At 45.8% G+C, this 15,289-nt stretch overlaps 1 protein-coding gene across 1 annotated transcript in view; it reads right to left on the bottom strand.

Moving 5' to 3' along the window:
- The window catches only part of RBFOX1 (RNA binding fox-1 homolog 1), a 2,602,982-nt gene that overhangs the window by 2,369,984 nt on the left and 217,709 nt on the right, over positions 1 to 15,289 (bottom strand).

Genomic DNA, 15,289 nt, shown 5'->3' with positions numbered 1-15,289 from the left:
GATGTTAATCTCACATGGCATCTCAGTGTAAGCAGTCTCTGGGCTCAGAATCAAGCGGACTTGCTGGTAGGTCATGTATTCAGGCGCATGTGTGTGCATGCATGTGACAGTATGTGCCGGAAGTCGGGAAGGAAGGGTAAGTTCACAACCTCTCATTTCCTGACTTGCTTTTTTGGTGAAGAATGATTTGTATTATTAAGCTGAAGAATATTTAGGGCAAAGGAAAAACTGGGGGGTAGTAAAGTGTTGCACAGACATGAGACAAGTGGACATGTGGTATTTGAGATGCCCTTGAGACATCCATTTAGAGTGGTCACGTGGCTGGACACACGAGTATGGGATTCAAAGAAGAGGTCTAAACAGAAGCACGAATCTGGGGATCTGAGAGGCCTCGCCAGGTGGTTTTGCGAAGTGCTAAGGGTCTTTTCTCTGTGTCAGAATCCACATGGGGTCCCACATACCCCATCACACTGCATGGAATGCAGTCAATCCTGGGGACCCATCTGAATAAGTGAGCTGGAGCTGCATCTGCCATGCAGATGGGATGAGGAGCAGCTGATCTTCATAAGGATAAGGATGAGACCCAAAGGACACAGGACAAGGGTCCTATCTGGCTTACATGCCAATGCATGTCCACATGTGGAGATCATATGACATTACTGCCTAGAATGTGGGAACCTCATCACCAAGAAAAGAGGATGTTCACCAGAGACTCTGAGGAAGTCACTAAGAGGTCAGGGCATGTAAGAGCAACAAGGAAGCAGAGAGCACCTGCCCTGGCTCTTCAGAGACATGGGCTGTAGGACATCACATGGGCCGAGAGTGATTCAGACATGGAAGCACCTTGATGGAGGAGAAAGTGCCTGAAATAGTTTAAGCCAGGTGCTCTTGGCTTCTGCCACTAGACTATGAGATCCATTAGCAGAGGGATCATATCTGCCTTGTTCTCCACTACATCTCCAGACTAGGCCATTCCTTGTACCCATCAGGAACTCAACAAGAACCAGCAATATGGATGGCTAAAAGATGGATGGGCGGGTGGACATTCCCAGTACCCATCAGAAACTCAGTAAGAACAGGTAATATGGATGGGTGAATGGACAGATGAGTGGATGGCTGTTACTGGAACCCATCAGGAACTCAGTAAGAACCAATAATATGGATGGATGAATGGATGGCTGGATGGGGGGATGGCAATTCCTGATTCCCATCAGGAACTCAGTAAGAAGCAGTAATATGGATGGATGGAAGGATGCATGAAGGCAAGGATGAACAGGTTTAAGTTCTGCCATATTCTCCTGTTGTTAGGAATAAAGATAGCCAAAACTTAGCATTCCTTAAAACCCACATGTCTGTTTGGATTCAGGGCACCTTGAAAGCACTTCCTCCAAGAGCAGTAGAGGATCATAGTTAAGAATATGAGTCACGGCGGCTGGGACGGCCCAGCCTAGGCTGTGAGGCCTTGTACACATCTCCTAACCCTTGAGACTCAGTTATCACCTATGTAAGGCAGAATAATAATTGCACCTGTTTAATTTATTTCCAGTGAGAATTAAATGGGACAATCCACGCCAATTGCCTAGCACAATATATGACAAATAATAAGTACAAAATATACTACATAGTTTCCCACTTCTCTTTTCTTCTCATCCCTCAAACATCAGCTCCCACTGTGCTATGCTGCCCTCCAGGCCACACCACCCATCCACAGACCCTCAAAACGCCCCCACTTTTTTCCTTATTCCCATGAGCTCTAATAAATCATCAATGACATAGAAAACGACAACACCCAGCACACGCTGGCCTGATTGTGCTAAAGCCATCATAAGCCAACTCTAAAGAAAAGAGTATCTAGTACTTAATTTTTAAAATGCAATATATATATTTAATGCAACATTAATATTTAATGCACTTAATGCAATATTTAATTTGATATCCGATGCAAATAAAAATAGTAAACAGATTAATGATTTACAGAAATGCTCTCCTATTCTGTTCTTAAAGCATTTTTCTGCCCAGAAGACAATTTTCTACCCCCAAGAAAGCAAAGAGGGGAGGATATTCAAGTTGGTTCTTGTAAGTGGGTCAGAGTTCTCATCTTGTGAGGGGGCTTGGCCAAGAAATGGCAGCCGTGGCTTTCATTTATTCATATAGTTAAGAAGGGCATGTTACATGCAGGGCACAAGGCTAAAATCTGCTGGGAAGAAAGAAGCCCTACTCTCACAGAGCTCGTGGTCCAATGGGAAGAAAGACAAAATTCTGTGACAACTAAAATAAGTACCAGGAAGGGAATCCACCCAGATAGTCATGCTAGGCACCAGCAGGGCAACTAACCCAGATATGGGGGTGGGTGCATGGTCCAGAAATGCTTCTCGGGGAAAGCAGAATTTAGACGAAGACAACTTAAGAAAGAAGAGGAAGAGTACTCCATGTCGAGGGAAGAGTTGACTCAAAAGCTGCTATGACTGAATGCCTGTGTGGCCCCAAAATTTCTAAGTTGAACCCCTAATCCTCAACCTGATGGTATTCAGAGGTGGGTCCACTGGGAGGTGATCAGCTCTTGAAAGTGGAACTCTCATGAATGGTATTAAAGTTCTTCTAACAAGAGGTGGATGGGCCGGGCGCAGTGGCTCATGCCTATAATCCCAGCAGTTTGAGAGGACAAGGCGGGTGGATCACCTGAGGCCTAAGTTCGAGATCAGCCTGGCCAACATGGTGAAATCCCATCTCTACTACAAGTATAAAAATTATCCAGGTATAGTGTTTCAAGCCTGTAGTCCCAGCTACATGGGAGGCTGAGGCAGGAGGATCTTGGACCCAGGAGGCGGAGGTTACAGTGAGTTGAGATCATGCCACTGCACTCCAGCCTGAGTGGCACAGCCAGACTCCATCTCAAAAAACAAACAAATAAATAAGGAGACAGATGATCTCTCTCCCCACCACGTGAGGACACAGCGAGGAAATAGCCATCCACAAACCAGGAAGTAAGCCCTCCCCAGGAACCAAACCAGCCAGCACCTCCATCTTGGACTTCCCAGGCTTTAGAACTGTGTGAAATAAATTTCTGTTGTTGAAGCCACTTCATCCATATTTGCTATAGAAGCCCAAGCAGACTAAGATAAAGGCCTAGAGGTGGAGTGTGCTAGAGACAACAAAAGGTCAGAATGGCTGCAGAGAAGTGGGGAGTGGCTTGAGGTGAGGCTGGGTCCCGGGAGCCATGTGAAGGGGTTTAGATGTTATTCCAAGGGTGGTGAAACTCAAGCATTGGGATTACATAACCAGGGCTGCCCTTCACGGGGGTGAAGAATGTTCCCCAGCTAACAGCTATTACAGAAATCAAGAGAAGAGACGCATCCAAGGGAATGGGAAGAAAATGGGCAGACTCAAGAAGTATTTCATACACTAAATCGGTGGGTCTTGGTGACTGTGTGTGGCAAGTGAGAAAAAGCAGCAAAGCAAGGATGACGTGCAGGTCTTGAAAATGAACATCCGGGTGGGTTTATTAAGTAAGTAACATCAATCAGCAACGTGATCGCTATCGTATCATCCTCATCATCATCAGCGACCTATCACTGACCCTCAGGGACTACGCAGAACGATTCTATTCCCACAATATAACTTTTAAATCTGTTCCCTCAAATAAAGGTAACCCATGGGAGGTGGAAAATATGATAGACGGGTGAGTTTCACTTTTTTTTCACCCTGTGTGAGTCAAAAAACCCAACACAACCTTGAAATAAATATCCACAATTTAACCAATTCGGTCAGTGATTGGTTAAATGAAGCACACTCATATAACCCAATATTATGCAGCGTGTAGAAACTGACATTCCAACATTGTATCTAATGGCATGGAGAAATGGGCTTAAGGTATTTGTAATTTTTTTCTTGAGTACAGATAGAATATGCTCATTTTAAGCATATTTATTTTTTAAACCATCTTGTATTTCTTCTTGCATATTTCTCTGTATTTTCCAATTTTTTCACAATACACACATATTACCTTGGTCTTCATAACATTATGAAAGCCAACAAAAATCACGAGATTTAACTTATTTAAAACAGTGCCTGATAAAAACACTGGAAGCCTTACCTTAATGCTGTGAATTGTCACCCCAACATGAATAATGTTATTTATTCATTATCAATGAATAATGATAATTACGTTCCAACACCAATCACCTTTATTTCAAGGATTCATTTCTCCGATCTTTTTTTTTTTTTGAGATGGAATCTCGCTCTGTCGCCCAGGCTGGAGTGCAGTGGTGCGTTATCAGCTCACTGCAAACTCTGCCTCCTAGGTTAAAGCGATTCTCCTGCCTCGGCCTCCTGAGTAGCTGGGATCACAGGCATGCACCACCACGCCCAGCTAATTTTTGTATTTTCAGTAGAAATGGGGTTTCACCACGTTAGTCAGGATGGTCTCGAACTCCTGACCTCACGATATCTGCCTACCTTGGCCTCCCAAAGTGCTGGGATTACAGGTGTGAGCCACCGCACCCGGCAGGCATTCCTTCCTCAAAACCAGGCTTCTCTATCCAAGCACCCTTCACCCTGCTTCTCTTCTTGGTCAGTATTGTGTCCATGCTGCCATCTTTCTATCATCCCGTTAGGAGAATGAGCAAAGAGAATGAACGTGCCACAAACGGCTGCCTGTCTGTGTTGCTGAAAATCAAATGTGTGGAGAATAAAAGAGGGAAATAATGGGTCTTTGTGGAAGAAGGGAATCTAAATGAGTAAAACATCAGGGAGAAAAGAAAAACACTGAAAATATATCTAGTCACCTTAGGTAAGGATGAAAGAAAGAATCTCAAATAGTCTCCAAGACCTTCTTATGGTGGTTTTGACTAGATCCTAAATGCTTTGCTACCCCTCCTATAAAGAGGTGGGCTGGTAGACTTTGCCGTGAATCTGGGAGGGCTCGTGACTGTTTCAACCAGCACTAAGCAGCTTCTGAAGCTAGATCATAAAAGACCATGCAACTTCTGCCTTGGTCTCTCGGGAAACTCACTCTCTGGCCACTGCCTCTTGGAAACCAGCCACTGTGTTACGGGGAGCTCAAGTTATGCAGAAAGGCCATGTGAAGGCACCTCTGGTCAGTAACCCCAGCTGGGCCTAGCCTTCCAGTCATCTCAAATGAGGTCCAGACATTGGGGAGTAGAGTCAAGTCATTCTGACTGTGGCCTGTTTTATCAGTCAGGGTACTTCATAGAAAAAGAACTAATAGGAAAGACAGAGAGAGAGATTTTAAGGAATTGGTTTACAAGATTACAGAGGCTGCTAAATCCAAAATCTGCAAGGTGGATCATCAGCTAGAGACCCAGGCAGAGTAGATGCCGTAGTTTAAGTCCAAGGACCACCTACTGCAGAATCCCCTCTTGCTCAGAGGAGGTCAATCTTTTCTTCTATTTCAGGCCTTCAACTGATTGGATGCAGCCCACCCACATTATAGAGGGCAATTTGCTTTACTCAACACCCACCAATTTCAATATTAATGCCTTACCTAAAAACACCCTCATAGAAACAACCAGAATAATATGTAACCACATCTCTAGGCACTGTGGTCCAACCAAGTTAACAAGTATTAATAAAATTAACCTTCACACCTGTCCAAACTTCTGACCCACAGATTCTAAGAGTTTAATCGGATAGTTATATTATGCTTCTAAGTTTACAGTGGTTTTCTATACAGCAATGTAACATCAGAATACCTCTTGATAGAGACTCCTCCAGAGGGAAGAATGAAGGACTCTGGCCTTGGGAGGCATCTCTGTACCTGGGAGGTTGGAAGTGCCTGATCACTCAGTAAGAAACTGCATTCACCTTGAGTAAGCAAGAACAAAGAATAAAATCCAAACTTCAAATAAAACACAAACTCCTCATACAGGTGTGCACAGTTTGGCCTCAGCCACCTATCTGGCCTCAACTTCTATGACGCTCCCTTTCTCCCTCTCTCTGGTCACCCTTCCTGGAAGACATCAAACCTCTTTCGATTCCTTTTGCCTAGAATGTTCTTCCCCCATCATTTTCCTAATTGGGAACTAGACTTAAGTATTCCCTTCCCCGACCACTCCAACAAAATCCCCCAATGGGCAAAGGGATAACAAAACCCTTTCTCTTTCTGCATGAGAATTTAATCTTCAGCTAACTTCCTGGCACTGTTACTCTTGTACCTAATTAGTCAGTATATCAATTATATCATTGGGCAACACTGCTTAGAGTAAAGCTGATCTCTCACTGGTGTTTTGCATCTGGTCTGGGAAGAAGTACGGATGAAGAGTAAGTCCCTGATGGTAGGTAGAGCAGATGCCGATGTTTCATTATTTTTCACCACCGTGGAGATTATCCCCGTTGATGGTTCATTATAAATCATCGATCTCTGAGAGGTCTCCTTTCTATCTCTCATTTCTTGATCCTTCAGCAGGATCAGGTGATTGGGTGCTGTGCTTTGGACGCCATTAGTCATAATGGGACGCTACTTGAAGGAATCCTGAGAGGTCTGCCTATGGCGTAGTAAGAGGATACATTGACTCCTATGATGCATGTAGCTTCTGAGCCAAAGCAGAACCCCTGCCCCATGTGGGGTCATTTCCTTACACCAGACCATGCATTCCTGATGAAGAGGGATGCCTGGTGCTGCCCTAGTGCTGAGCTCGGTGTCCTTTCCTCTATCCTTCTAGAATATGGGATGCTAAGAGTGTGCCAGGGTATTCTTATGAGTCTGAATGTTTAGCTTAATCTAACATCCTTAATGCTCTTCCCTACTCCCACCATTCCCTCTCATATCACCCTAGTTTTTCTTCTTGGAACCTTTCACACTTAGTTATCGATTATCTGTCTATTATCAGTCTGTTCCCTAGACTGTGACCTTGAGGAGTTCGAGGACTGTGTCTGTTTTGTTCCTCACTATAAACTCAGCTCTCAGCTTAGTGCTGGGACACAGTAGGAGCCTAATTAATATTGGATAGATGGGGAGAGAGAAAGCAGGAAGGCAGGGATAGATAGATCGATCGATCGATCAATTGAGAAGATTTGCTAGAAAGCTCCAAGGGACAAAGTAAGAGAGGTACACAGAGTTCAAACTGCAGGAGGACTTACTAAAATGCCCAGGAGCAGTGAATCACCTAAGGGCCTTGAAGAGATGCTGAAATATCCCAAGTGAAAAAAGTCAAGGTTTCGGGTTGACATTTCCGAAAGGTCACTGGGTAGCGGTGTGGAAGAGGGGCAGGTCGGGCAGGGCAGATGGAAGGCAGAGGAACCATTGGGAATTGTTGGAATGTGCTAACAGTCCTGGAGGAAGGCAGTGGCAATGAGAGGACAAACTGGTCTGAAGAAAAGTTCAAGTAAAATCTGTAGCATGCCGTGACGGTCAGATGTGGGAGGCAGAATAAAGGGGTGAATCTGGCTGGGCGTGGTAGCTCACACCTGTAATTGCCAGCATTTTTGGAGGCCGAGGCAGGTGGATCACTTGAGACCAGAAGTTTGAGCCCAGCCTAGCCAACATGGTGAAACCTCATCTCTGCTAAAAATATAAAAATTAGCTCAGTGTGGTAGTACACGCCTATAATCCCAGCTACTTGGGAAGCTGGAGTGGGAGGATCACTTAAACCCAAGAGCAGAAGGTTGCAGTGAGCTGAGATCGAGCCACTGCACTCAAGCCTGGGTGACAGAGCAAGACTCTTGTCTCGAGAAAAAAAAAAAAAAAAAGATGAATCAATCAGGACTTAAGGCTCGGGGGCTTGGGCCCATGGGGATGGCATTAACCTGAAAGAGGAACCCAGAAGAGACAATGGGTTTGGGGGTGGAGGGAGATGGTGAATTTGATCTTGAATTTGATGGCGAATTTGATTTTGATCCCTGGAGAGATGTCAGCTGGACAGCTGGAGCTCAGGGAGAAGCCCAGAGGGAGGGAAGGTAGGTATCAGGACACGTGGAGAGTAGTTGGGAGTTCTGGCATAATTGAGCCCACCCAGAAAGTATGCAAAGTGAAACTTGAAAGGCCTGGAGAGAAAGCTCAGGCAGCCTGCTGCAAGAAAAAAGAGCTGAATGAAGGAGCTGAGACGTATCTGTATGTGGACCCGGGACAGGTTAAGAGATACTGCCTATCGTTAAAACCCAGGACGATGCCTCTCTCCTTCCTTTGAAGCCTCGAGACATTGTACTTGGACTTCTACTGCAGAATCGATTTCTTTCTTAAATAATTTCATTTCTGTTTCTATCTGCTCTTTCTAAGGTACCGGAAGCACCTTCCCGACAAGTGGGGTTCCTTCCATCTTTGAGTCCTCTGAAGTTCCTGTACCTGGTAGGTCCCTAGTAACCTCCCCCATCTGAACCGTTCAAAGGCAGGATTGGGGCACTAATTAGTTTCAACGCAGACTAATTGCTTTTTTAAATTCTCATATAAATCTAACTTTTAATAGGTTCTGAGAATCGATGTTTCATTATTTTTCGCCACAGTGGAGATTATCCCTGTTGATGGGTCATTACAAATCATCGCTCTCTGAGAGGTCTCCTTTCTATCTCTTATTTCCTGATCCCTCAGCAGGATATCTTTGTTCTTCAGAGTGAAGGGGGGCTGGAATGAATGGGTCTTAGAAATTCACAACTGGAACCAATCGGACCAGAGGAAGAAGAGCTGTGGTTCTCTCACACCACAGACTGCATATTGTCCAACAGTGATAAACAGCAGGCTGTGTTTCGGGGACTGAAGCCGATGGGCATTTTTAGTGTATATCTGCCATTCCTCAAGTGCCCACTCTGTACCAGGCACTGGCCAACCAGGTTACATGTGACCTAATTTAATTGTCGCAATCATGCTGACAGGTATGGCCTGTGATCAGTCCCATTTTCCAGATGAGAACACTGAGGCTCAGAGAGCCTTACCCTTGAGCTTGCCCAGGTCACAGAGCTACTGAGCTGCACAGGACTGCCCCCAAGTCTGGACGCATTACCCAAAACTGGGATCCTGTGCGCATCTGGTGCACACCTTCAGCTCTGAATCCGTGGGGTCCCAGATGAGGCTATCCGAAAGTCTCAAGAGGGCCTGGAGCATCCACTGCCCAAAGCTCCACTCCCAACAAGGCATCAGAGCTGAATTCCAACACAGAGTGGTTGTGGCGGCAAGTTTCCTCCCGGACCCTGACCTCAGAGAACAATCCCTTCTCCTTTCCTCAGCACCGAGATCCCTCTGTAGAGCCATTTGCATAAATCCAAGCAAAACAGTACACTCCGGAGAACAAAGAAAGAAAGAGATGTGCTCAGCCTCTCCCAGCAGCATCAACGCCCTTTGATGCCAAAAAGGCCCTCCCCACACACAGCCTCCCTGGTTGTACCACAGCAGGGTTCGAGCATGAAAGAACCATCAGAAGGGGCCCTCCACAACAGCTCGAATTCTCCATGGTCTGTATGCGCCCAGGCAGAAGAAATCAACTAGTAATAAACCTGCAGCCAACCGATCACTCATCTTCCTGGAACCCTTCATAAATCTCAGGGGCTGTTTATGTAACCAGGACTCAGAGCCTCAGGTTTGCCCCTTGTTACCTCATTTGTATTTTTCTTCAAGGTGGAACGTATCAGGAGGGAGACAGCATCAAAGGTACAATGCCACAGATTGGAAATCCACAAGGATCAGGCTCAAATCCTGCCTGGGAGACAGACTTTGGGCATGCCACCTCTCCTGCCCAACCCTTTCTTATTTACACAATGAGGTGAATTACATAGTTCCTGCCTTCTCAGATCCAAGTAGTCAATGCATGCAGGGCCCTTGCCCCACTGCCTCATAAATAGAGAGATGTCGCCAAATGTTAGTTGCTGTCATTATTATCTTTACACCACTAACTGCAAGGAGAAAGCTCTGCATAGACTCAATAAATCAGAAGGGAAGATGTGCAAAGCCAGAGGTGGGGCTGGGTGCAGTGGCTCACCCCTGTAATCCAAGCCCTTTGGTGCTAAGGTGGGACAATCACTTAAATCCAGGAGTTCGAGACCAGACTGGGCAACACAGAGAGACTCTGTCTCTACAAAAAATAAAAAATTAGCCAAACATGGGGGCACACACCTGTGTTCCCAGCTACTTGGGAGGCTGTGGTGGGGGGTTCACTTGAGCCCAGGAGTTTGAAGTTGCAGTGAGCTGTGATTGTGTCACTGTATTCATCTAGAGCAACTGAGAGAAACCCTGTCTCAAAAAACAAAGCTAGAGGTAGAACATGTAGTTCCGTATTTCTTGGTCAATGTCAGACTGAACAGAAAGCATGAGGCCAGACAGATGTGAGTTCAAATCCTGACTGTGACCCTTTAGATCTTGGGCAACTTACTCAACCTCTCCAAACCTTGTGGTGTTTGGGGTCCGATATGAGAGAATGGCAACCAAATAACCATGCAAATATACACAAACAGAAACTGAGGTTTGGGCTACTGGGAAGGAAAGAAGCACAATTCTGAGTCTGCAAAATAACAAAGCAACCTGGAGAGGTGAGGGGCAGCCATGGGGGAGACTTCCGTGAGGAAGCTCACATAAGTAGGCATCATTAGGGAAACAGGAGCAGGGGAAGCATTTCAGGAAGAGGAAAGGCATGTGCAAACGCCCCATGGTGGGAAGGAGAGCAGTGGGGTTACCGCAGGCCAGGGTGTCTGCAGCAGAGAGGGGGAAGAGACAGGTATTCCAAGCTGAAGAAGCAGGTAGCAGGTGGATCATGCCGGCTTTAGGAACAAATGTCTTCAAGGACCGAGATCTTTATCTGCTCTGCTCCTCACTGTATCCCAGATGCCTAGACCAATGCCGAGCATCAGATCCGTGCTCAAAAAACTATCTGCTGCACTTACAAAATGTGCGTTCAGGTAATTTATTATCAACAAGTTAGTCACTTAGGGGTGGGTGTATCTTGCGTTGAGTTCTGCCACATTGTAGGCAATGCCAAAGGGAGGGTCCAGGGTCCTCAGTTTTCAACAGTGTGAAAGGCTGCAGCCCAAGGGTACCTACCCAGTGCAGCTCCATGCCGTCTTCACCCCAGTCTCCTCCCTGTACCGAAGAGACCAGAAAACAGCGTGTCTGGCTTGGAAAGTAAGAGGATTTCTTTGTGAGGTAATTTTCAGGTAAACGCTATGTTTAGCAGCTCACATAGGAGAGAGATTTATTTCCCACCTGTTCATTACGTTTCAATGAGCACCCGCATTTTGTGGCCTAACGTCCCAAACATATCTTATTCCAGTTTTTTTGCCTCTGGAACACAGACAGTGTTTCCTTTCTCTATTTAACCCAGTTGGGAGATAAGTTTGAGGAATGGCTTAGAGTCGAAGGCTTTGACAACCTCATATGTGGATGCAGTGAGGGTGAAAACATTTGGCAACCAGGTCTAATTTTACCATCCCTCATGATAAAGAATTTTAGCTCCCAGAATTTCCAAAAATTAGGCTGCCCCTATTCACAGCCAGACCACCTCTCAATTTAAGAACAGTATGTCAAAAGACATATCCAGCCCACTGTCTAAAAACTGACCTCGATTCACTCCCCATGGTAGCCTGTTGCCCCATGTGACTCCACCCCCAGATTCAATTGATTGGACAAAAAGTGGGTGATGACTCAGAAGGAGCCAATCCATTGGCTGATCACCAACCAATCAGAGTCACTCTACACAGAATAGGAAAAGGCCAGAGCAGCATGGAGGCCACGTGAAATGAAGTATCACAGGAAACAGGAGTGGAGGCCACTTTTGGCCATGGGTATCCATGCCATGCCAAGCACAGAAGAGGCTGAGCAGTGAGCAAAGCCAGTTTGCTGCCAGCCGCAGAGAAAAGTGGGAGGATTACATCATGTGCTGAGAGAAGCTGATGAGAGATGACACAATATAGAAGTGAGAACGGTGGCCAGGTGGCTCAGCCTATAATCCCAGCACTTTGGAGGCTAAGGCAGGGGGATCACCTGAGGTCAGGAGTTCAAGACCAGCCTGGCCAACGTGGTGAAACCATCTCTACTAAAAATACAGAAATTAGCAGGGCTTGGTGGCAGCTGCCTGTAATCCCTGCTACTCAGAAGGCTGAGGCAGGAGAATCACTTGAACCAGGCTGTAATGAGGTGAAGGTTGCAATGAGCCCAGAGGGCACCACTGCACTCCATCAGGGCCAAAAGAGCAAGACTGCATCTCAAAAAAACCAAAAACCAAAAATCGGGAATGGCTCAGAGAAGGTAAGTAACAGCTTTAAGGTCATACAGCTTATGTGTGTCAGAGCCAGGATTTGACCCCATGCCTCACTCCAGGCTCTGAGTTCTTATAGTCATACACACTGCCTTCACCAAGAGGGTGGCAGGATAACACTCCTTTGAGGGGAAGGTTACTGTAGGTGAGGAGGGAGTGGCTGCGAAGTGAAAGGAGAAGCTACTGGATGCAGAGACCAGCCAAGGGGCTCCTGCCATCATCACAGCTATATCTCTTTTGTTGATAGTGATGGTTTGTTTGCTTAGGGATTAACATTTATTGGGTGCTGAAACATATCAGGAAATGTGCTGGTATGGATTCAGATCATTCATCCCACTGACTCCCCACAAGATATCTGTGTGGGAGTTGTTATTAATCCATGTTGCGGATGAGGAAACGGAGGCTCAAAGAGAAAAGGCCACTTCCTAATGAAGCTGGGATGTCTACCCACGTCTGTGCGGTACCCAAGACCACATGCCACCTAACACAGGGTGCCCTCCACCATGTGGAGCCCAGCTATGAGAACTAGACTAGCATCTTGCTGGTGGGATGGACAGGAGGAGAGACTCGAAGTACTTAGTCTAAGCTACCAAGTCACTCTGCTTGGAGTAATGTAACACTTCCTGAAGGGTCTCCTGGAATCACACTGACCCGTTCCCACACCGCCCATCTACCCACCGGAGTAATGCAGAGGGGTCTTCAGAGTACAAATCTGATCACACCACCCTCTGTTAAAGCCCACCAGAAGAAAAAGAGAAGGAGGAAGAGGGGTGTTGATTTCCCCAGAAATACAAATATATCCAGAGGACCATTTGGGGAGACAACCAGGGTTACCCAACAGGCTAAAGAGGTAGAATCTTCCACAATTCTTTGAGATATACTGAGGACAAAAAACAAGAGAAAACAAATGTTTCCAGTGAGCATGTTTGAACCTAAGTTTGGATGTGTCTATACTGTCTACCACCTTCCATAAGGAGGCATACCTCCCTTTTTTGGGTCTTCTGCATGTTTTGAGGCCACTGTACCATTCCTGATGCTTTGTCCACAGAAACCAGCAACCAGATCATTGTCCCTGTTGCCTAACAAATGTCCCCATATAGGTGTCAGTTTCTTGATTCCTACTGTCCTGCTGAGAAATTCATCAGCTGGAATGGTTACTTCCATGACAAAACTGTCTTCCTTCATTCCTCATTAATGTCCTGCAAGTGGGTCTTGCCCAGGGTAAAAATTTACTTCCAAGATCATTTACATCCATCAACAAAAATCAATGTGATTGTTCAAGGGTCTTTTACTTGTTAGAGCAATAACAATTTCTTCAAACTCAAGTTCTTTTTACTCCTGACATTCCCACTCACAGCATACCTGGGGAGAAAAAGAAAGAAAAAGAACTAACCCAGAGGAAAGATGTTTTATTTTGCAGACAACAGAACTTCCCTTGTTTAAAAGCAACTTAGCATATAGTACCGATCAGCGTGTTCCTCTTTAAACCATGTAGAAAGATTTAGCGGCGATGGTCCAAATTAGCTGAGTTAAATGAAAAAAGACATATTGCTCTGTAAATGTGAACCCTGAGTCACAGGCTGCTAAGCTCCAGGCAACCCCACCAGGGTGACTAAGATGATGCTGCAGACATTGAGAGATGAGTATACAGCAGCTCACGGGGATCATCCTCCACCTCTGACCGTCCCCACCTAAAGAAATCCAGAGTTAAGGAAACGGATGGTCCGATGCTACAAGAAGGAGTGCGTTGAGTTGTAACTCATCATTTGTTTCAAATTCTTTTGTTTATCCAACAAAACTGATTACCTGCTATATAGTGCACACTACAATGGCCCTAAGGATAGCCATAAATAACAGACGTGATCCCCATCCTCCGAGAGCTTACAGTCAAGTGAACATGGCAAAGGCAAAGTCAAAGGTGCTGAGTTTATAGAACTGGAACATTCAAGCCAAGGTTTGACGGGTGAGGAGGAGAATTCAGAAAGAGCAGGCATCTTCATCAAATACCATGTCCTGTTGATTTTCACCTCTAAATATGTCATATTACTACCCTATTCCCACCTCCCCAACAATATCACTCCGTCTAAGCTACTAAGTCACTCTGCTCAGAGTACTGTAACACTTCCTGAAGGGTCACCTGGAATCCATCCCCATCCCCTCCCACACCCCCGCCTAGCTATCGCCTACCTGCCATGATCAGTGCCCATCTGATCATGCCACCCTCCTGTTAAAGCCCACCAGAAGAAAAAGAGAAGGAAGAGGAAGATGACAGGGTACTGATTTCCCCAGAGCTAGCCCTGCCTTGTCATGACCTTTTGGGCCTGTGACCTTGAGACAGTTCACTTTCCTTGGCTACAAAATAGGACTAGTAATAGCATAGGGTAAACCAAAAAGCAGTGCTGATGTTCAGCTGTCTCAGATCCATAAGAACGGCAGTTTCACATAGTTCAACCTAATACGTCCACGATGGGTCCAATGTCAGAGAAGGTGAGATGAGTGCAGTGCCCGCCTCACAGAAATGCTCTGTGTATGGTGACTGTTCACTTCCTACTTCCTCCCTTTACCCAGTCCTATGTTTTGGCCTTGCAAAAATTCCCTCTGGCCATTCTGCATAGCCATGCCACTAGCTCCAGAGGCACCCGGCCAAGAGATCCTGAAATCTCTAGGGCTGGGGTGTGGGGGCAGATACCATTTTCCTCCCCAGGTGACAGCCCATCGGTGGAGCGATCTTCATTTCTGGCCAGTTCCGCAGAGCTGACATCTGCCTAGCACAGAAGAAAATTGTTTCTGCCACATCCTCCAATAAGAATGATTTGCTTCATGCTCCATTTGTCTACAACTGTCTTTCTGATCATTCTCGCCATTAGCACATGGTCTACATGCTTGAAATTCAGCCAGAGGAACTGGGTGAAATTTATGACCCACCAACTACTAAAGCCCTGAGCAATCTGATTTGAATATAAATGTTGCGATGAGGTCATCAGAAGCAGCAGGTAGTAAGGCAGCCAATCCATACTTTAATCTGCTACCAATTAAAAGCATTGATCAGGCCACCTAGTTCATTAATACAACACAAAACATGTTCCAGCCTCTTATTT

Source organism: Callithrix jacchus, chromosome 12 (assembly GCF_049354715.1).
Source record: "Callithrix jacchus isolate 240 chromosome 12, calJac240_pri, whole genome shotgun sequence".
Taxonomy (NCBI): Eukaryota; Metazoa; Chordata; class Mammalia; order Primates; family Cebidae; genus Callithrix; species Callithrix jacchus.
This window is presented reverse-complemented; position numbering and strand designations above follow the sequence as displayed.